Raw genomic sequence first — 21,682 nt, 5'->3', positions numbered from 1 at the left:
GAGGTAAGAACATCAAATTTAGCCCCACCACTTCCACTTTAGTACCCCATTATTTTATTTATTATATAAAGCACCTTTCTACAGTAAGGGAAAATTAAGATTATGCAATGTTTAAATGGATTGTGCCCACGACCGGATTCTCCATTTTCATCATTTCCAGAAGAGTTAACAATTAAAACTTGACGTTTGGGCTTGATGTGATTATGCACTGAGAATAAACATGATGGCATACCATTATCTTTTATATATATATATATATATCATAATCTAATTGATGTTCTACTCACTGTATTATTAATTAAAATTGCTAGTGTGGCAACTTTGGATTATAACCATAGTTTTTTGCTCCAGCGTATGGTCCCTCCAACAGATAGTGGAATTCTGGTCCATGATACCCTTTGCCTCTAGACTAGAGTAGCAATTTCTAATTGTCATATCAAGTGACAGAATATTTCCTGATTGGTTTTTTTTTTTTTCTGAACAATTTTTACAGAATGTGGGTATGTTGAAACTTTAAATGTGAACATAGTTTTGATCTATGTTACTTAAATTTAGAGCAACAGCACATGTGATTTAGAACACAAAAATGGAAACAATGGCTACGAACACAGCCTTGCTTAATTACTAGTACAAGTGAGATCATATTTGTTATTTGACTTGTTGGCTTACGTTGAAGGAGATATTAATTGAATTTTGTGAGATTAATCCATGGAGGAGAGAACGAAGCTTTAAAATTTGTGTTTGTAATTAAACTAAACTTATCAATTACTAATAATTTAGGTAACAACAAATATCAACATCATACCATACCATAGAATAAGCAAACATTCAAGGTCTCCAGCCATTACTATTCAAAATCATCGTCTAAAAGAAGACATTTCACTAAACCATCATCAACAACAATTCATCAATATCCTCATAACAAGTAGCTTAGAGTTTCACATAACATTATATAATGGTTATTTGAAAATAAAACCCGTACCTCAAATGCGATGATGATCCCAAACCTCGCGACAACGAAACTGGTTCTTCAACAGCTAAACCCTCCTTCGGAAAAAAAATCCCCATCTTGAAATCCTAATTCTATTCTCCCTAATTTCTAATTTTTTTTTTCCAACAATCTTTTTCTTCAATTCGAAATCCATTTTTCATCCTTGTCCTCTGCTAGTGTTATCGATTGTTATGAGTTTTACACGTTCAACGAATTCACTGCGGGTCACGTAGCTTGGTTGGGCCATTATTTTGTTAAAAAAAAAAATTTTTCAATAAAATTTTTTTTTTTTACTTTTTAACGTGTTTAATAAATTTTTAATAATAAAAATAAAAATACTAAAAAAATAAAAAAAATATTTTTGTTGAAAAATTATAATTTATATTTTTTTTAAAGATTTTTTTTAAAAAAATATATTTTTTATTTAATAAAAAATATTTTTATATTTTTATATTCAAACATAATTGATAAATAAAAAAAATTTTTTATGAAATATTCAAATATAAAATTTTTTTTATTTCTCATAAAATTTAAAAAAAATAATTCAAAAATTTTCTTTTTAAAAAAAATTCACTCAAACAAACCCATAATTCTAGTCAACTAGTCGTCCTCCTTCAAGTGTCGAAATCTCCTGCATGCCACGATATACAATCGCCTTAGCCACGGGAAACCCTTGGTCACCATAGACGGCAGTTCTTAAGTAAAGCTGTAATAAGAGGCTCATTTTTTTTATATGGGTTGGCGGAATGCGTTGTGCATGCATATTGAGTGCTAGTGTGTTTATGAACAATATGTAGCCAATTCGAAACCACAAGTGGGAGGCACAGATTTGGGGAGTAGGAAAACCGGGTCCGATTTGGGGGAGCTGCAGTCATGCATCGTTGGTTCTAGAGTGTTTATGGCTCGCCCGACACGAAGGTTCGGTTTGGTCCCGAATTTTTTAGAGACTAATTTGGTGTGATTTCATCGGGTTTAGGGTCAGATAAGAGTCTCAAAAAAATATATTCGGTTATTATTTCGGGTCGGGTCCGGGCCATAGTTCGGGTCATCCAAACTCGACCTGATGGCCCGGTCATCATACACAATTAATATTTTATGTTATTAATGATGGATGATGACTATTCTTATGTAAAATTTAAGTATTGTAAATCTTAATATTTTGTATTATTAGTTGTTAGAGAATCATTAGAATTAATTAGTATCATATTAGTATCGTATTAGTATCGTTTATATTTATAGCATATCTGTATATTAATTGTAAGATTCTATGTCTTTATTACGTTGATTCATCTAGCACCTATAAATACCCCTTGTATATTGTACATTTCATCAAGCTGAATAATACACTTTTCAGATTCCTCTTCTCAGTCTTTTGTTTCTAACATGGTATCCAGAGCTTAGGCATTTTTTTTTCAATGAATTTTCGTTCATAGACTTATTGATTTTCCCTTTCCGGCAGTCATTTTTGGCCTCCTTTTTTGTTGCCTTTTTGACGCTTTGGTTCGTCACTCCCATACCCATCTTGTTCGTCTTGTTACCGTGCTTCCATAGCAACCAAAAACGCCGCCATCCGCCTCCCGACGCGCCTCCACGCGCCGCCGCAAGACGCTGCCACGACCAGGTTGCTCTCCCTTCCAGCTTCCACCCGTGCCCTTTTGCCCTCATTTTTCTCTGTGATTCCGACGCTTTGGTTCGTCACCTCCGGCATCATTGTAATCTTCTCTTCGCCGGCTTTCCAACGCCGACAACATCGCCACCATACTCCACCGGACGCGCCGTCACGCGCCGCCGGAAGTAAGCTGGCCACCTGTGTAATTTGTTTTTCCAGAGTCTCAGCAGCCGTTGATCTCGCACGCCAATCCAACGTTCCTGGTTGTGCCACGTGTCGCGATCACGCCTTCCCTGCAGACCCGCATCGCCTGACCCGAACCGTGCCGCCCGACCCGAACCGCGCCTAACCCGTGCCTCCACCTCACTGCCAGCGTGGCCCTCCCTCCTATCAGGTGCTGACACGTGTCCTCGTTTGCTGACGTGTCTGCTGACGTGGCGCTGACGTGTCTGCTGACGTGGCGTTGACGTGGCGGGCAAGTGGGACCCTCCCTAAGGTTTTTGGGTGAGCTCTTTCCGATTCCGCGCTCCGTTTTCTCATTTTCTGCTTCGAAATCGCAGTTTACTCTCCTCTCTTTGCTCTCTTTTATGGAAAAGTCAGATAATTTTGCTGCCACAGACAGAAAGGATAAATTCTGTCGAAACTGCAACCGCTTTGGGCACCTCTTCTCTGTTTGTCCCTCTGTTGAATGTCGCACATGCCACCAGAAAGGTCATATTAGCTACCATTGTTCACAGTTGTTCTGCCGTTATTGCAAGCTCCCGGGACATTTGATTACTACATGTCCTACTCGTCCTCCACGTCTTGCGCCTGCTTCTGCTGTTGCTGCTACTACTGAACCTACCACTGTCTCTCTATCTGATATTGCATCTCTTCTACAGCGTCTTTTCTCTGTTTCTGGTAATACCCCTGCTGCTTTATCGACCTCTCCAGGTACTTCTAAATGGTACTTTGACTCGGGTTGCTTTAATCACATGTCTCCGTTGCGTAATATTTTCTCGTCCATGTCTGCAACTACAAATGGACCTTCTGTTAATACTGCAAATGGCTCCCTCTTGCATGCAACACACAAGGGTTCTATATCTCAGTCATCTCTTAATCTTCCTGATACTTACTACATTCCCAAATTAAACTTCAATCTTATTTCTGTTGGTCAACTTGTTGATCTGGGTTTTGACGTCACCTTTTCTGTTTCTGGTTGTCGTGTACAGGATCCTCGGACGGGACAGATCATCGGGACTGGACGTAAGGTCGGAAGGTTGTTTGAACTCGAAAGTCTTCATATTCCTCCTGTACCAAATCTCTGTGCTGCTTCTTCTCCCTCTACCCTTCACTTATGGCATCAACGTCTTGGCCACACCTCCTTAGGAAAACTGCGTCCTCTTGTATCTCAGGGTGTTTTAGGTCAGGTTTCGAATGAATCTTTTGACTGCATTTCTTGCCAAACTGCCAAACAACCTGCTTTATCTTTTCACAATAATTCATCTCTTGCTTGCTCTCCTTTTGATCTCATTCACTCTGATGTTTGGGGCCCCGCTCCCACTGCCTCTATGGGCGGAGCTCGATATTTTGTCATTTTCATTGATGATTATTCCCGTTTTACTTGGGTTTATTTGATGACTAATCGCCATGAGTTACCTCAGATCTATATCAACTTTGCCACTATGATTAAAACTCAGTTTTCCAGGGCCATTAAGGTTTTCCGACGTGATAATGCTATGGAATACCGTGATTCCAAACTCTTAGCCTTTCTTGCAGAACAGGGTACTCTATCTGAGTTTTCTTGTCCTAGTACATCTCAACAAAATGGTAGAGCTGAACGCAAACACCGTCACATTCTTGACTCCGTCCGTGCAATGCTCCTTTCTTCTTCGTGTCCTGAGCGTACTTGGGGTGAAGCTGTTCTTACTGCTGTTCATGTTATCAATAGACTCCCTTCTTCTGTTCTTGGTAATGTTACTCCCTTTGAGCGTCTTTTTCATACCCCACCCGATTACAGTTCTCTTCGAGTTTTCGGTTGTGTATGTTTTGTTCTTCTTCAGCCTCATGAACATAGTAAACTTGAACCTCGGGCTCGTATGTGTTGTTTTCTTGGTTATGGCACTGAACACAAGGGTTATCGTTGTTGGGATCCTCTTTCTAAACGTATTCGTATATCTCGTCATGTTGTCTTTTGGGAGCACCACATGTTTTCTCGGTTCTCATCGTTTGAGTCGATTCCTACTACTCAGTCACCTTTGTTTACTAACCCCAATGTTGATCTTTTTCCTAGTGATGATTCTACAGGTTCTATTTCGAGTGACCCTCCACAGCCTCCTGTTCCTCCGCCTTCTCCATCTCCCGATGAATCCAGACCGGACGATGATCCTGTTCCTACCGTCATGCCTCCTCCTCCCGCTCATTCTTCTAGGGTAAGGAATCCACCTCCTCATCTTCTTGATTACCATTGCTTTTCTACTATTCTTCATCAACATGAACCTAAGACATTCAGAGAAGCCTCCTCAAACCCAAATTGGCAACAAGCAATGCAAGAAGAATTACAGGCACTTGAAAAAGCACACACTTGGGATCTGGTTGATCCTCCTTCTGATCAGGAAGTTGTGGGTAGTAGATGGGTATACAAGATCAAGACTCGCTCTGATGGCTCTATTGATCGTTATAAGGCCCGCTTGGTTGCTCAAGGTTGTACGCAAGAGTATGGTATTGATTATGAAGAGACTTTTGCCCCTGTCGCTCGCCTTACGTCTGTTCGAGCTCTTCTTGCCATTGCTGCAGTTAAAAAATGGTCTCTCAATCAGATGGATGTGAAGAATGCATTTCTTAATGGGGACTTGAAACAGAAAGTCTATATGAAACCACCTCCGGGATATCCTTGTCCTTCTCGTAAGGTTTGTCTCCTTCGCAAGGCGCTCTATGGACTTAAGCAAGTCCCTCGTGAATGGTTTGACAAGTTCAGCTCTACCATATGTGATCTTGGTTTCACTTCTAGTCCTCATGAGAATGCTCTCTTCATTCGTAAAAGTGAACGAGGAGTTGTCCTTCTACTTTTATATGTTGATGACATGATCATTACTGGAGATGATGTTGACGGTATCTCTGAACTGAAGACCTCACTTCACCATACCTTTGAGATGAAAGATCTTGGTTCTCTCAGCTATTTTCTTGGTCTCGAGGTCATCTCCACAGATGATGGCATCTATCTCTCTCAGGCTAAGTATGCTTCAGATCTTCTTGCTCGCGCTGGGATTACAGATAGTCGCACTGAGTCTACTCCTATTGAGCCTAATGTTCGATTTACTCCTATGGATGGCACTGCTTTGGATAATCCGACTCTCTATCGACAGTTAGTTGGTGGTCTCGTCTACTTGACTGTCACCCGACCAGACATTGCCTATCCAGTTCATGTTCTCAGCCAGTTCTTGTCAGCTCCTCGTACTACTCACTATGCGGCAGTTCTGCGCATTCTTCGCTACGTCAAAGGCACTCTATTTCATGGCCTTTATTTTTCTGCTCATTCCTCTTTGACACTACAGGCATACTCCGATGCTGATTGGGCTGGTGATCCCACTGATCGTCGTTCCACTACTGGTTACTGTTTGTTCTTTGGCGACGCTCTCATTTCTTGGCGTGCTAAGAAGCAGACCTTCACCGCTCGGTCAAGCACAGAAGCTGAATACCGTGCCCTCGCTGACACCACTGCTGAGGTTCTCTCGGTTCGTTGGCTTCTCGAAGATCTGGGTGCTCCTCAGTCCACTCCTACTGATGTTTTTTGTGATAACCGCAGTGCTATTCAGATTGCCCATAATGATGTGTTTCATGAACGCACCAAACACATTGAGATTGATTGTCATTTTGTTCGGCAATGAATTCTCATTAATGCTATTCGTCTCATTGCTGTTGGAACACTGGATCAGACTGCTGATATCTTCACGAAAGCTCATCATCCGACTCGTTTCCGGACTTTGTTATCCAAACTCAAGCTGGTATCCTTAGCTCCCACTTGAGTTTGAGGGGGGATGTTAGAGAATCATTAGAATTAATTAGTATCATATTAGTATCGTATTAGTATCGTTTATATTTATAGCATATCTGTATATTAATTGTAAGATTCTATGTCTTTATTACGTTGATTCATCTAGCACCTATAAATACCCCTTGTATATTGTACATTTCATCAAGCTGAATAATACACTTTTCAGATTCCTCTTCTCAGTCTTTTGTTTCTAACATTAGTCATTATAAGACTATAAGTTAATGTTTTATGTTTAAAATATATAAGACTTTAGACTAATGCATAATATTGTGTTATTTGTATTGATTTAAATATTTGGTGTTATTAGACAATATTAGTATTGATTGTGGTTATACTTTAATTTTAGAGAAGTGTTGGTTCTTGTTATATTTTTCTAAGTGAATTTTATTATATGAATTGTAAAATCATGGTTGAAAATTAGGTGATTTTTACATGCTAAAGACCCAGTTTTTATCCGGTTTTTACTCAGTTTTTACCCGGTCCGAAAATGCATAGGTTTCATTGGGTTTAGAGTCGGGTTAGTATCTAAAAATTAGACCCGGTCTATATTTCGAGTCGGATCTGAGTTAGGCCAAACCCGATGTGATCCGGCCCATGTATATACCTTGTTGGTTCATAAGTCTAAGCCTCCGAATTGTACGGTGAAAGATTTTTTTTACCCAGATTAAAATGTGGGTCAGTTTTTAGAAATTAAAAAAATATAAAGAAAACAAAAACCCAAAAGCGGATTATAAAAAATTGAATTTAAAGAAATTCAAATATGAGGGTTAAATTTATTAATGTATATTAATGTATATACCTTTAGATTTAGGAGTGACAATAGGTAGAATAGAGTAGGATTTTGATCTGATACTAATTTTATCTGTAAATTGAAATTTTTATATAAACTCAACTTATTCTATTTACAGATTGAGAATTTCTCAATCCTTACTTTCTTCCGAGTGCATGTTCGACACGTGGAGTATGGTTACAAATTTAAAAGTCAGATTTGTGAACCATTTCCTCGCCGTTCAGTTACCATTTTACTCATCATTGTCCATCGAATTGGTAGGAGCTTCAAATATTAGGGAATGGATCCTCTTTAATATTAAAAAAAATTAAAAGTGTAAAGCGTAATCTCTAACTTTTTTAACCTTTTATTGCACTCTCTCATATATATTTTTAGTTTCACTTATAAAATTATTGATAAAAGATTATACTTTGCTCCCTCAATTGTTAAAAAAATTAAGAAGATCTATTTTTTAAATCTGTAATTCAGATTTGGCTCAAGCTTAACACATTTCAATCTTCTTCCTACCAAGTTGGCTGTGCGATGATCCCCAAGAATCTCAAATCAGACCCTCAATAGCCATAATATAATAAGAATACGAGTAATTTAGGTCTTTTATTTTCTTTCTATTAAAAGAGTTAACAAGTGTAATTATCCATGCTATGTACGTGATAAGATTAAAATTATAATTTTAATTTTTTAAATTAATTTAAATTATAATAATTTAATTAATAAAAAAGTAACATGTTATACATTTTTTTTAATCTAGTGTTAATTGAATTAATTTTAAAATAGTTATTAATCAATTTTAATAATCTACTTTTTTTAATAAATCAGATATATATACTGAATGTGATCATAAATAATATAGTAATAGTTAAATCCACCAACAAATATATTGTCTATTATCACACTATAAAACAAATTACATATAAAGGCTATTAGCACTTATAAATTTATAAAATCGCACTGTCTTTGATTCGTGCAAGGGTTTACTTATCAAATAAACTTAAAATATGAACAAAAAATATTTATAAAACGGACCTAGCATCACTTGAAAGAATCATAAAAAATAATCAACTTACCTTCCATCAAAACCATTTCTATACAAGTCGTCTTGTTCTTGTCAAATTAAATGAGACTTTCTATAACCTTATATTAATTTTGTTAAATAATTATATATATATATATATATATATATATATATATTACGGTAGTTTTTCTTAATATATATACATATATATAAATAAAAAAATATATGAATTATGTTTTGTTAAACTCTATATTATCGATTATTAAAAATATTTTTTAAATCACATATATTAATTATTTTTTGTTATAATTATTTCATTTTATATATATAATTATTTTTTATTCTATAATCGTATAATAATTTTTTATTTTTTATATCCATATATATTCTTTAATTTCGGTCCCATTTATACCTATATTAATAATTTTTTTCTAATAGTAATGTTTTAATTTTTCGTTTTCTTTTTTTTTTAAATAATATGTTTTAATATTTTTTAAATATATTTTAATAATTACATTAATAATCTAAAATATAAAATGAAAAAAAATGTGATACATATATTCAAGAAAAAAATACACTTAAAAATCAGAAAAAAAAAGAAATTTTATATTAAACTCTAAAGACCAAATAAAATAGTATCTCTGGTTTTATTCTCATTTAATTCTAAATCAAAAGTAATTATGTTAGAATGGCTCGCCACATTAGTTGACTAGCCTGATTGAGCTCCAGCTGCGACAAGCTACACATGGCCTGTAATTAGGGATGTCAATGGGGCATGGCGGGGGTGGGGGATGCCTCCCTGCTCCCCATCCCCGCCCCCAGATTTACTCCCCGTTCCCACCCCCGTTCTCCGCCGTGGGGGAATATTGCTCCCCATCCCCATTTTCCAGAGGGCCTTATTCCCCGCGGAGACCCCATTCCCCATCTATCTGATAGTTCTAACTAATTATTAATTTCCATATGAATAGAGGTGTAAGTATCCATTCTATACAAAAATAACAAGATTTTATACAAAAAAGTCTAAACAAAAAGATGTTGACTTCTTTCGAAATGACGCAATGGGGAACACAACGACAAGCCAGAGGATAGAGAAGTGGACAAGGTGGAAGACGCGGCAACAGAGAGTAGAATGGACACGACGATAAAGTTACGGAAAGGAGTGCCGCAAATAGAGAGCACGACGTGGTGAGGATCATGGCACAGTGAGGTGTGACGATGCGGTGAGAAGGGAGAGCGGCGAGAGGGTAGTTGCAGAGAGGTTGGATGGAGTATGGACAACGTTAGAAATTTCTGAATTGAAGAAGAGTTATGCAAATGAGGATTAGGAGTTTAGGGTTTATATGTGTGTGTGTCTGTGTGTGTGACTAAAAAAACATGTATAAAAAATAAATTATTAAGGATAATTCAATAAATTTATGAACTTCGGGGATTAGCGGAGATCCCGCTCGGATCTCCGCATCTGCCTCGGAGAAATTTTGTCTCCCGTCCCCATCCCCACGGAAAAAATTCCCCACAGTCGGATCTCTATTCGGGCAGTCCCCGCAGGGATCCCCGTGTCTCAGGGAATTTTGCCATCCCTACCTGTAATTAATAAACCATCATGTATTCATATTAGTATAACGGCACTATAGGTTAAGATCTTTGCAACACTACAAAATTAAAGACTCTACCACAATTTCACTCAAAATAATACAAGGGAGGAAGCGCAGATAGTGAGCAGAGAAGCAGTGAAAGTGACCGTGAAGAGAGAGTGAGAGAGGGAGGTTCCTGGTTCATCGAAGAAGATGATAGCGACGCAGGAGAAGATGGTGGAAGTGAAGGTTCCCCTTACATACAGGGACCAGTGCGCACACCTCCTCATCCCTCTCAACAAGTGCCGCCAGGCCGAGCTCTACCTTCCATGGAAATGTGAGAACGAGCGTCACTCCTACGAGAAGTGCCAGTACGAGCTCCTCATGGAGCGCATGCTTCAGATGCAGAAGATCAAGGAACGAGCCTCCCTTAATCACTCCCAATCCAAGGGCGCCGCCTTTCCCGTCATCCCTAAAATCGCCAATGCCTGATTCATTCCAGATTTCTGCTTCTCCCTAATCTAGGGTTTTTCGGATTCATTCCTCATTTCTGATTGATTAATTGCTCTCGTTATCAATATTCTCGCGTTCCGATTCATTAGGGTTATGGGATTGTTCACGCTTTTACTTGATTAGGATTAGAGAATGTTAGTTTCGTAGGTGTCTCTTTGTGGATTAAATTGGGTTTGCTGTTATCATAGGACCATAATTTTTGTTCACATTAGCTGAACAGACAGAAAAGTTTCGAACTTGTAGCTCGTAGTGTTAATCTTATCTTCTTTGGTTCTTTCTGGCTCTATAAATAGAGAATGGAGATGTGAAGATTGATCCTCCTACTACAAAACCAGTTAAGTATATATATATATATATATATATATATATATATATATATATATATATATATATATATATATATATATATATTACCCCTTGCGTTGTGTGTGGAATGTGTTTTAAGTTGACTAGACTTCATTTTAATTTTATTATTGTATAAAACTGAAGAGTATGCGTATTTTTAGTTGCAAATGATGGTTGATTGGGCTTGATTTCAACGACTAAATACCCAAGATGGCACTTGTAATTTACATCGAGTCTTGAATTGATCCCTGAAATTTTAATTAACCCATTTTGAACTTTTACATTTTGATTTGTGACTTGCATTAGCCCCAAGTTCATCTCCATAAACCCTAAACCCAGCTGAGTTGTCGCTTAAGCGATAGTGGCAACAATAGAGGTTGCTTAGAATGGCCTCAAGGAGGAGAGGGAGAGTAATAGTAAAGGGATTTTTATGTGAATGATCTATTCGTAGGGAGCGATGTAATTTGCACAACCACAAAATGACATTGTTTCCATTTGTTCACTGTTGCAACTTAACATGCCAATTTAACTTGCTGTTAACGGAGATAAACTAAGGGATTAACACGAGACACAAATTGGAATTCGGGAGATCGGATTCGGTTAATTGAAATTTTAGGTGTTAATTTGTGGCACGATACAAATTTCAGGGGCGATTTTGGGTATATACTCAATTTCAACTTATTGTTAAAGATGGTAGGAGTTTGTTACTTTGACCCTGTACTCATGGCTTTCCACTGGAGTAGATATAAATTATGGTTGATTCGGTAGGTTCTAGCACATACTTTAATATTGATGACTGCTTTTGTTCGAACAATTGGGAAAAAAACATACTAAGATAATTGCTTGTTAGAACAAAATGTGAATTCATGACTTTATGCACACATAATGTTGAATGATTAATTGGAACGGAAATCCTGTTACCTAGAACATGACTCAACTGTTTTAAATTAGATTGTACGTTTTGATATCAGTTGCTTATTTTGCTTTCCACTTCTTTTCTGTCTGTTTCCACTTGCTTGTGGTACTGGTACTGGTTCTGCCGATTGCTTTCTAATGTATATTATGTACTTTTGGCAGGAACCTTTGCTTGGGTGGGAGTTCCTTCATGTTTTTCAGTTGTGTGAAGTCGAAATTACCTTGGATTGTTTGTCCAGAGACTACCAAAGATTGTTTATACTTTAATTCTCGCAATTTTTCATCATGGACACATGTTTTTACTTGAAAGTAATAAATTTTTCTTAACTTTTCATAAGTGGAGATATGGTTGGTTTGCCACTTCTATTCCCTGACCAATCATCACATATGTTTGAAATATTTTTGTTAAGGTAAATTTTATGGTGTAGAAATATTTTTTTTCTACACATGAGAAAACTAACGTGGCATAGATTTAAGAGTGACACCTATCTTTTGCTATTGTTGCTTTGATCAGATGTGACAAGACAAATACATCAAAATTCAGATGTTATCTTTTGCAATTAAATATTAATACTAATAAAACTTTAATTACAGATCTATTTTTGTTGTATTGGATCAAAAAAATTGGGTCAAAGAAAAACAATAATTTTTGGACTGTAATGAATTATTATTAAAGAAATATATTTTATTGTGTTTATTTTATCAATAAAATTAATTAATTTTTATTAAATATTGAAGTATGCATAAATAATATTAAATACTACAAACAATAAATATTAAAAAAATAAACATTCAAATTCAAAATTTAATCTCTAAATTATTGTGTATAATATTAAATTTTTCTTACATTTTGTATAAGAAATTAACAAGTGTTATTTTTATTTTCTGAGAGTACCTTTAAAAAAAATTTGTCAATAATACTAAAATTTTCTTATATTTTGTATAAGAAATTAATAAGTGTTATTTTTTATTTTGTACGAGTACCTTTACAAAAATTGTCATTTGATTTATAAATTAGTTAAAAAAATTCTTTAGTCCATGAATTATTTATTTTTTAAAATTAATTTATAATATTTCGATTTATAATAAGAATGATAATTTATTTAGAATTACAAATATAACAACAAAGTTAAATTTAAAAAGATGAAAAAATAATCAAAATATTCATATGCAAAACTTGAACATAAAATAAATATTCATGCATATCAAATAATTTTAAATATTGAACATTTTAAAAAATATTCATACGTACCAAATAATTTGGGTTATCTTTCAGACTCCAGTTTTGTTTTTTAAGTATTTTTTCACTCATCTTTTTAAATTTAACTTTGTTGTGATATTTGTAATTTTAAATAAATTATCATTCATATTATAAATCAAAATATTATAAATTAATTTAAAAAATAAATAATTCATGGATTAAAAATTTCTTTTAACTAATTCAAAAACACTTTTAATTTTGATATTGAATTCATAATAGTATTTTTTTAATATCGTATGAAATTTGGTGTATTTTTTTTATATAGAGATCACAAATCTAACCTTTTAATTTGTGAAGTTTAATTTTTTTGAAATTTTTAAAACACAAAACCGACCCTCTAATTTGTGAACTTATACAAATCTGATCTTTCAATCTGTGAATTTTAATTTTTTAAAATTTTTAAAATACAAAATCTACCCTCTGATTGATAAACTTTATTTTTTTTAATTTTTAAAATACAAATAAGACTCTCTTATTTGTGATTACATCTGTATTAAATTAAAACATACCACTCCTACATAATCGAGAATAATACAACAATAATTCTATATACAAAAATCAGTCATTCATAAATTAAATGACAAACATTTTTAAAGTTACTCTCACAAAATAAAAATAACACCTATTATTTTCTGATACAAAATGTAAAAAAAATCCAGGGTTATACATAATAATTTAGAGACTAAACTTTGAATTTAAATGTTTATTTTTTAAATATTTATTGTTTATAATATTTAACATTATTTATCGCATACTGAGAATTTGGCAAAGAGTAGGTATACAAAACTGATAGAAACTAGGAAGAGTTGGAGCTCTTCTAATCTCTACAATTACCAAATGATTCCACACCTAACTCTATCTCTCATCCCTTTATTCTTCTCTCAATCTTAACCAACTTCCTCACTAGCACTTCAATTAGATACTTGGGCCAGCACCTGACCATAGAATTGGTTCCTGACACACAGCTATGATTTCTTAACCAGCACAACTTTTATATAGTACCACGATACATTTGTTTGTTACATTACAGCTTGTAGATAGGGGGCCATTTTTACAGCAGTACCACAAGAACATTATAACATATTAGTATGAAAGTGATGGTCACATGTCAGACTTGGATTAGTCTTACTTTGAATTCAACTGGGCTGTAGTGCAACCAGCAGTCAGTAGAATAAAAGCAGCCCATTGAATCTCACTTAACCTGAAATGCAAATAAAAACACAACAATAGACAACCCTAGGGCAATACGATCAATAAAATTAAATATTATTTTACTAAGCCATTAGTATTAAGTAATAAACTAAACTTGTGGAAACAAAACACTGCCTCAATCCTTAATAAAAGATTATGACAATGAAATGAGAATTGACAATAATTTTTTTATATTGAAAATAAAGAACAAAAGCTACCTCTTCTTGAGTATAATTCAGTAGAAAACACATGTACTGATAATATTCAAGTTTTTTAATATCTGATAGACAGGAGCATCTACATATTGAAAAATGTAATACTGCCATAAAATTGAAGAGTAAATACAATCAGATTTTGGATGGTATCTGTTGCAAAATCAAAGTTACATAATAATCAATTGCGACCATAACAAACATAGACATGCATCACCAATCTGAAGCAAATTTTTGACAAGGTAAAGTGCTGCTGGAATGGGATACACTATAACTTCATCTAATGTGGTGCTCAACCTAGATGCAAGAAACAATATACAACGACTTATTCAAATTCATTCTCCAACAAAAGACAACATGAAAAATCTCTCATCAGAAAAGGAAACACATACACATACAGAAGTCATAATGCTTAGATAAAAGGATGAAATCACCAACAGAACTTATCAAGTGAAACCACTGGCCTACTGAAAATATTACTGCTTAGAATCTCCCTTCTCCCCCTCCCTCCCCCTTTCTTTTTCTTTTCTTTATTCTCTCTTTCTCCAAACATGCCATGCAAAAGAGTTAATGTTTTGCTTTGTAATGGTAGAAACAGGCCAAGCCTATATTAAAACTTATTAATCTAAGCCTGATTTGTTCTTAAGCTTGGCCTGCCATTTAGAAAAACATATTGACTAACAATAAAAATGTATATTTATTATTTTTCTCTCAATTGAATCATTGGCATCCAAGTTCTACTACTGAGAATTAATCCTGCCCAAATTTACTTGAAGTCCCATTAAGGAGGGTAAAGGCTTCGTGGCGAGGATTTTTTTTACTGCACACAATGCAAGACTAAAGCTCAAATAGGCTAAATGTATGCATAATGCCTAAAATAGGCTAGATAAGTCTAACAAGCGTTTAGTAGATTAAATTACATTACATTTATATACATTTCTAAATCTAAATAAGCCCAGGACAGCCAGCAAGTCTACTCGCTTTTCCGCAAACCTAGGCCTAGGTTGCTAAGATAAATAGGCTTTTCAAAAAGCCTGAGCCTGCTTCTATATTTTAGCAAGCGACAGGCCCTAAATAGGTCGCCTAACCTGTTTCCATCCTTGAATATCGAAATGTAGTAAAGATTCACCCTGAGGAATACAACCCAAAATCTCAGTATAATGCTTCAGCTTCCAAAGTAACATTATGAGTTCGTAGAAACATGTACTTTGGTTACCTTATGCTTTTGTGCTTGCTTGTAAATGGCCAAAATGCAAGTTGTCACTCAAATTTTCAATGTAAGAAAAACCTTATTCCACCTCTTTAACTAGTTATCCAAACTTTTTTCCCTTTTCATCAACAGAATGTAAAACATAACCAAAATCTTTCACTAAATTCACAATCAGATCAAAAAATTTAAGGAAAAAGGATTATGCTAACCGATTGTCCTCAGTGACACCGTCCTTTTTCCATATTCTTGCAAGAGCCACAAGGGATATAGCACATTTTAAAGTCTCCACCTATAACTAAATGATTACCAATAAATTAGGAGCCATGTATTGGTCAAATGCCACAACTCGGGTTATCAAGTAGAAAGTGAATCAATGGAATGAGTGCATACTGCATAGAGATGAGATCTATACGCACCAGAAAGTTTGCGGTGGTTACACTATACTCGTACTTGCCAGCTCTCTTAGACCAAACGATTAGAATGGCTTGCGAACTAGTAAGAATAGTCAATGCAAGTGTAACAACTGACCTATATCAAGAGAAATGGGATGAGGATTAAGAAATCGAACAAGAACTGAACAGAAAGATAACGGAGAGTGGGAGCAGGAGTCAGACTTGAGTTTCCACTTTGCTTTCGCCCTGTGGCTATCGGTTTTGGTTTCTCCCACGGAGGCCAAACGGTTGTCTAGGACTGCAAAACAGTGAACAGGGGAAAAGAGGTTAAAGCTATTCCAATGGTGAAGTTGCAAACACAATACATCTAATTATCCAACCGATACAATATAAGACAGAAGAAGAGAAGACAGCAAAACCGATTTTTCACGTAAACTCTCAACGTCCTCGACGCCGATCTCCCTATCATCACCCTACAACACATAGGTGTGTCAAATCAACTCTAGTTTATTATTGAGTGAATGGAAGAAATATGATAGCAAATTCCTCAGCTACATATTAAAAACACCTCATCCCTGATTTTCCTGTACTCCATTTTGACTAAGAGTTGTGAATTAGAGAAGAGCAAATTCCAACTCTATATACTTATTGCAACCGCTACAGATCTCATCTTTATGCCTCAATGACTCAGTCCCTCGGTGACTATCCCAGCTGCACAAGCACAACCAATTCGGGACCAGTGATCCCCTCATCTACTCTCCTCTTCTTTTTTTATACTTGTTTTTGTTACTACTGTTCTTTCGTGTGTTTTTTTGGGCTTACTGTTTCTTCGATTTTTCTCTTATTTCTACTTTTTTTTTTCTTTAACATTCTCCTTCTTACTTCTTTGTTGATTTTGGGCTCCGTTGACAAGTTTTGTTTCCATAACTTTGTTCTTTGGCCCATCCTTTCACTTTCTTAAATTTTTGGTCTAGTAATTAACAACTATTCTAACCAACTTGGGTTAACCAAGTAATCAGCTCACTCGTCCCCTTAATCAAATATCGAGAGTTTAAATCTTGTCTTATGCATGTAATAACTTATTAACCAACGACAAATTCTTACATAAAACTCAGATCCGCATCGAATTAGTCTTTAATCTGTCGGTTGAGAGATACCATGAACAACCACAAAAAAAAATAACAGCAATTCTAAAAATTTTAGGCTAGACATTTGTGCTTATATAATTTAGACAAAATTTACATCCCAAATTTGATCCTTTTGGAATGTTGATAATCTACATATTAATGGATTTGGATCCTCTAAATTTTGAATTTCACTTTAGAGAGTAAAGTATGATCTATTACTATTTATTTCATAGGTGGGACCAGAAGAAAATATGAAAAAAAAAGCATTCAATAGTAAAAGATCTCACTTTATCCTCTAAAGTAAAAATTTAAAATTTAGAGGATCCAAATTCCATATTAATTGATTCTTCATACCAAAAAAATGATTGATTTTTTTACAAAAATTATTATATTTAATGTTTTATAAAAACGGAATGCTACACATCCATGTAATCATGTAACCAAGTAGTTTTAATATAAATAAAAAATATTAGAATAAAATTAAATGAAATTAAAGGTTATGAACAATTTTAAAAAATATTATAAATATTAAAAAATTATATTTTACTCAAAAATAAAATACACATAGATGGTACTTGATGGTTATCTTGCTATTTTCATCACATATTGGCTTATTTCAAGTGTATGCTAACACTTTTATGATGAGATGATTTCTTCCACGAAAACTCCCGAAAAATAATTAAACTATAATAGGTAACTACTCTGTGAACTTTTTTTTAAATATTGAAGTCTACTTGGTGTAATTCACAAAAATGGCTAAAAATTCGTGTTTAACGTCGTTGTGGAATTTCTGATGGGGCCATAAAGATAAAGACGATTAAGACGATTGAAACGTTAGCAACAATTTTGACGTTGGGGACAAAAACATATTTTACTCTAAAAATATTTTGATCGAGTGTTTTTAATTTATAAAAAAATGATTGGGTAAGAATTAAGATGCATCTTCAATATTGAGAGGGCAGTGAAGACAATATAAGAGAGAAATGCAGATAGCGAGCAGTGTATTACAAAGAGAAGCAGTGAAAGTGATCATGTAGAGAGAGTGAGAGATGGAGGTTTTCGGTTCATCGACGAAGATGATAGCGACGCAGGAGGAGATGGTGGAAGCGAAGGTTCCCCTGCATAACATGGATAATTTTGAGATTGAGAAATCCTAAAATTTTCAGTTAAAATAAAAATTTTATTCAATCAAATGATAATAAATAATTTTATCGAATTAAATTATATTAATGTGATCATTATATGATAAAGAATGCTAGAAAATAAATAAATAATATTTTAAGAGTATAGAAATATTAAATTGTCATTTCAATTTACTTTTTTAATCAATGATAATAAATATCTTAAATTAATTAAATTTTTACAAAAATTATACACCTAAAACTATTTCATTTTTCAAAAATCTTTTGAAAATACAATCGTTCAATAAGAGATTGACTATTGAGAATTGAATATAATATTTTTAAATTCGTATTTTCAATAAAAAGATGTACTTAGTTCCATCCATCCTAAATAATTCTATATTCACTATTACTTATCCATCTAAATAATTCTAACATTGATAGAATATTATTTTTAGATGCAAAAAATTTAAAATGTATTTATTCTATTTCAAAAATTAATATTCATATTTAACTTAGAATTCCAATAAATATGACAAAAAATATTATATTTTTTAGTTATTAAAAAATTAAAGTAAAATATCTATAAAAAAAAAATTGTGCTTTAACTTTAGATTTTTCAAAAAAAATTGGCAAGTTAATGGAATCAAATCATATTTCTATAATATATATAAGAATGTATATTACACATAAATAAAAAAATTAGGTATAGTAAGAATAAATACATAAATTAAAATAAAATTTAGAAAAATAAGAACCAATAAAATATTGAAGGAAAGAAATATAAATAGAAGAGAAACAAAATTATTAGATAGAAGAGAAATAATTTAATAAATTATATATATATATATATATATATATATATATATATATATATATATATATATTGGAATAAAACATCACTTTAAAATGAGATTATTATTATTAATGACATATAAATATTAAAATTATATTAATACATTAATAGAAATACATTATTATAATAAAAAGTTACAAGAATTAAAATAATTGAAATTTATTAACATTAATTAGTTAAATTAGCATAAAATAAGAAAGAGATGATTAATCAGATTATATAAATTAAAAAAATATAACTGAACAAAGTAAATATCACAATAATTATATTACTAATTGAAAAATAATCTATTTAATCAATTTAAATTTTTATTGAAAATAGAGAACTAAAGATTATCAATGAATAAAAATAAATAGGATATAATACATTAAAGAATAATTCTGGTAGTATAAATAATAAAATTAAATTATTATATACAATTTTTACTTTTTACCTTATTATGATTGAAGTTAACATTAATGGTAAAAAACTAATTTTAAATAGTCTAAATTTATATTTTACAACATAATTAAAGCACAATTCATAATTTTATATTTTGTGATTAATCAATATTTTTTAAATTTTTTGGAGTCTTCTGTGTTTTATGATTGATAAATATTTTTTACAAAATACAAATTTATGATGAGTTATTACAACCATAATTAATTAAAAAAATCAAGAAAAATTATAAAAAATCAAATAAAAGATAAAAAATAGAGTAAACATTTATTTTGAAACTAAAAATTTGTTAATTATGCTAGAAATTCTAAAAATTTGTATCTTATTATATAATCAATTTATTTACTCACTTTAACCTTATTATTTATTTATTGTATCTAAAAAAGTATATAATGTCACACTTTATTTTTAAAAAGATGAAACTCTTCAAATATACGATATAATATATAATTTAAGAACAATAAAATAAAAATATTTAGAATTTTATAATAGTATTTGAAATTTTCAATGACGATAATACAAAGTGTTTAAATCGACCAAATGAATTCAATAGTTATCCTTTGCACATCTTATTTAAATTTGAATCTTAAAATTCACTTTTATCTTTTTTTTCTAATATAAATTATTTTTAACAAAAAATAGAGAAAAAATTTATTAGACCAAAAAAATATCCGATCAAAAAATTATTATAAGGAGATTTATAATTAGAGAAGAAAAGAATAAAAGTATTAATAATAATTAAGAAAAATAAACGCAGCTTGTATTAAACAATGTTAGAAAAGAAATAATAAAGTTCATATTAATAATAATGTCGAGGAATGATGTTGCTGCTTTAGACTTTTAACCTTCGTCTTTGACCATCTTTTTTTTCTGTTCTTTGCCTTTTTTTAATTATCAAGTCATAAAAAATAAAAAACAATTCAATAAAACAAAAGCAACAAAATCGAAAATAGTAAGATCAATAGTAACTATACAAATTAAAATACATAGGATAAAAACAAACTATTACATAATAGAATTAACATGAGTATCTTTCATCATTAAATAAACAAAGTTAATGCACAACAAAATTACATGTAAAGAGAAAAAAAAAAGAAAAAAAGAGTTAAAATATCCAAAGTGATAAAAAAGATTATTTTATAAAAGACTATAAAATAATGAACTTATAACTAAATTAAACTGTACTTATTATTATTAGAAAGGGTAAGAGAGAGCAGTAGAAAAAATGTTTGTGTGTATTTAAGTTGTGTAAAATAATACAATATAGAAGGGTATTTACAGGTGCTAAGAGAATCGAAATAATAAAGACGTAATATCCTATAATAAATATTTATATATGTTAAATAATGCTAATTGATCTAATTGATTCTAATTATACTCTAACAATTATATTCAATTAATTGACATACATAATATTAAATTGTGTGATACTTAAATATCTTAATTGGTTGATATAATTAATCCACCGTAATGAATTGTATTTAATGAGTTAAAAGAAATAAATCAGGAAACACACTACTAGAAATAAGGTTTTTTCATACAAAAATTTCAAACGAAATTTAATCCGTCTGAATGACTTTTTTATTTCGGACAAATTTGAGACAAATGTTGAACAATTTTTAGTAGAGACATTGGAATAATATATTCTATCCTAAATTTGTCTAAATTTTGTCCCAAATTTTGGCGCCAATTTTTTTTTAGATGGCGCCAAAATTTTCATACAGATTAGCAACACATTTTGGACAAAAACTATAATTCATCTGTATTCCATCTGAATATGCACATTAACTTCAGATGGATTTGAGACGCATTTTGAAAAATATTAATTCTATCCCAAATTTGTCTATAATTAGTCTTAAATGCTTTTACTATAACTAACCCTTCGAAGTAGACAAAATTGTTTCCACAAATTTGAGAGGAAAATAGCATCATTTGTAAATTTCGTTTAAAAATTCATCAATTTTCAAACAAATTTCAAATATTTATTAAAAACTTTTAAAATTTAGTATAAAAATATTATTTATATTTTAAATTAGTCTATCATTTGTCCCAAATATTTTTACTATTCTAAAATAAAGTTTCTTTTTCCTAAAAT

The 21,682-nt window shown here is 32.2% G+C and overlaps 2 long non-coding RNA genes across 2 annotated transcripts; one reads left to right on the top strand and one right to left on the bottom strand.

The window, feature by feature from the left end:
* The first annotated feature begins 9,388 nt into the window (after positions 1 to 9,388).
* LOC112702501 (uncharacterized) lies at positions 9,389 to 12,116 on the top strand. Its single transcript, XR_003154168.3, has 2 exons — positions 9,389 to 10,853; positions 11,942 to 12,116. It is a non-coding gene; the product is annotated as an uncharacterized lncRNA (long non-coding RNA).
* A 1,612-nt stretch (positions 12,117 to 13,728) lies between these two features.
* Positions 13,729 to 16,793, bottom strand: LOC112702500 (uncharacterized). Its single transcript, XR_011864267.1, has 6 exons — positions 16,614 to 16,793; positions 16,465 to 16,518; positions 16,268 to 16,343; positions 16,070 to 16,181; positions 15,863 to 15,948; positions 13,729 to 14,241 (listed from the first exon to the last, which is right to left on the bottom strand). It is a non-coding gene; the product is annotated as an uncharacterized lncRNA (long non-coding RNA).
* Positions 16,794 to 21,682: the final 4,889 nt, after the last annotated feature.

This window comes from Arachis hypogaea, chromosome 7 (genome assembly GCF_003086295.3).
Source record: "Arachis hypogaea cultivar Tifrunner chromosome 7, arahy.Tifrunner.gnm2.J5K5, whole genome shotgun sequence".
Lineage (NCBI taxonomy): Eukaryota > Viridiplantae > Streptophyta > Magnoliopsida > Fabales > Fabaceae > Arachis > Arachis hypogaea.
Note: the sequence above shows the minus strand (reverse complement) of the source record. Positions and strands in the feature narration are given on the sequence as shown.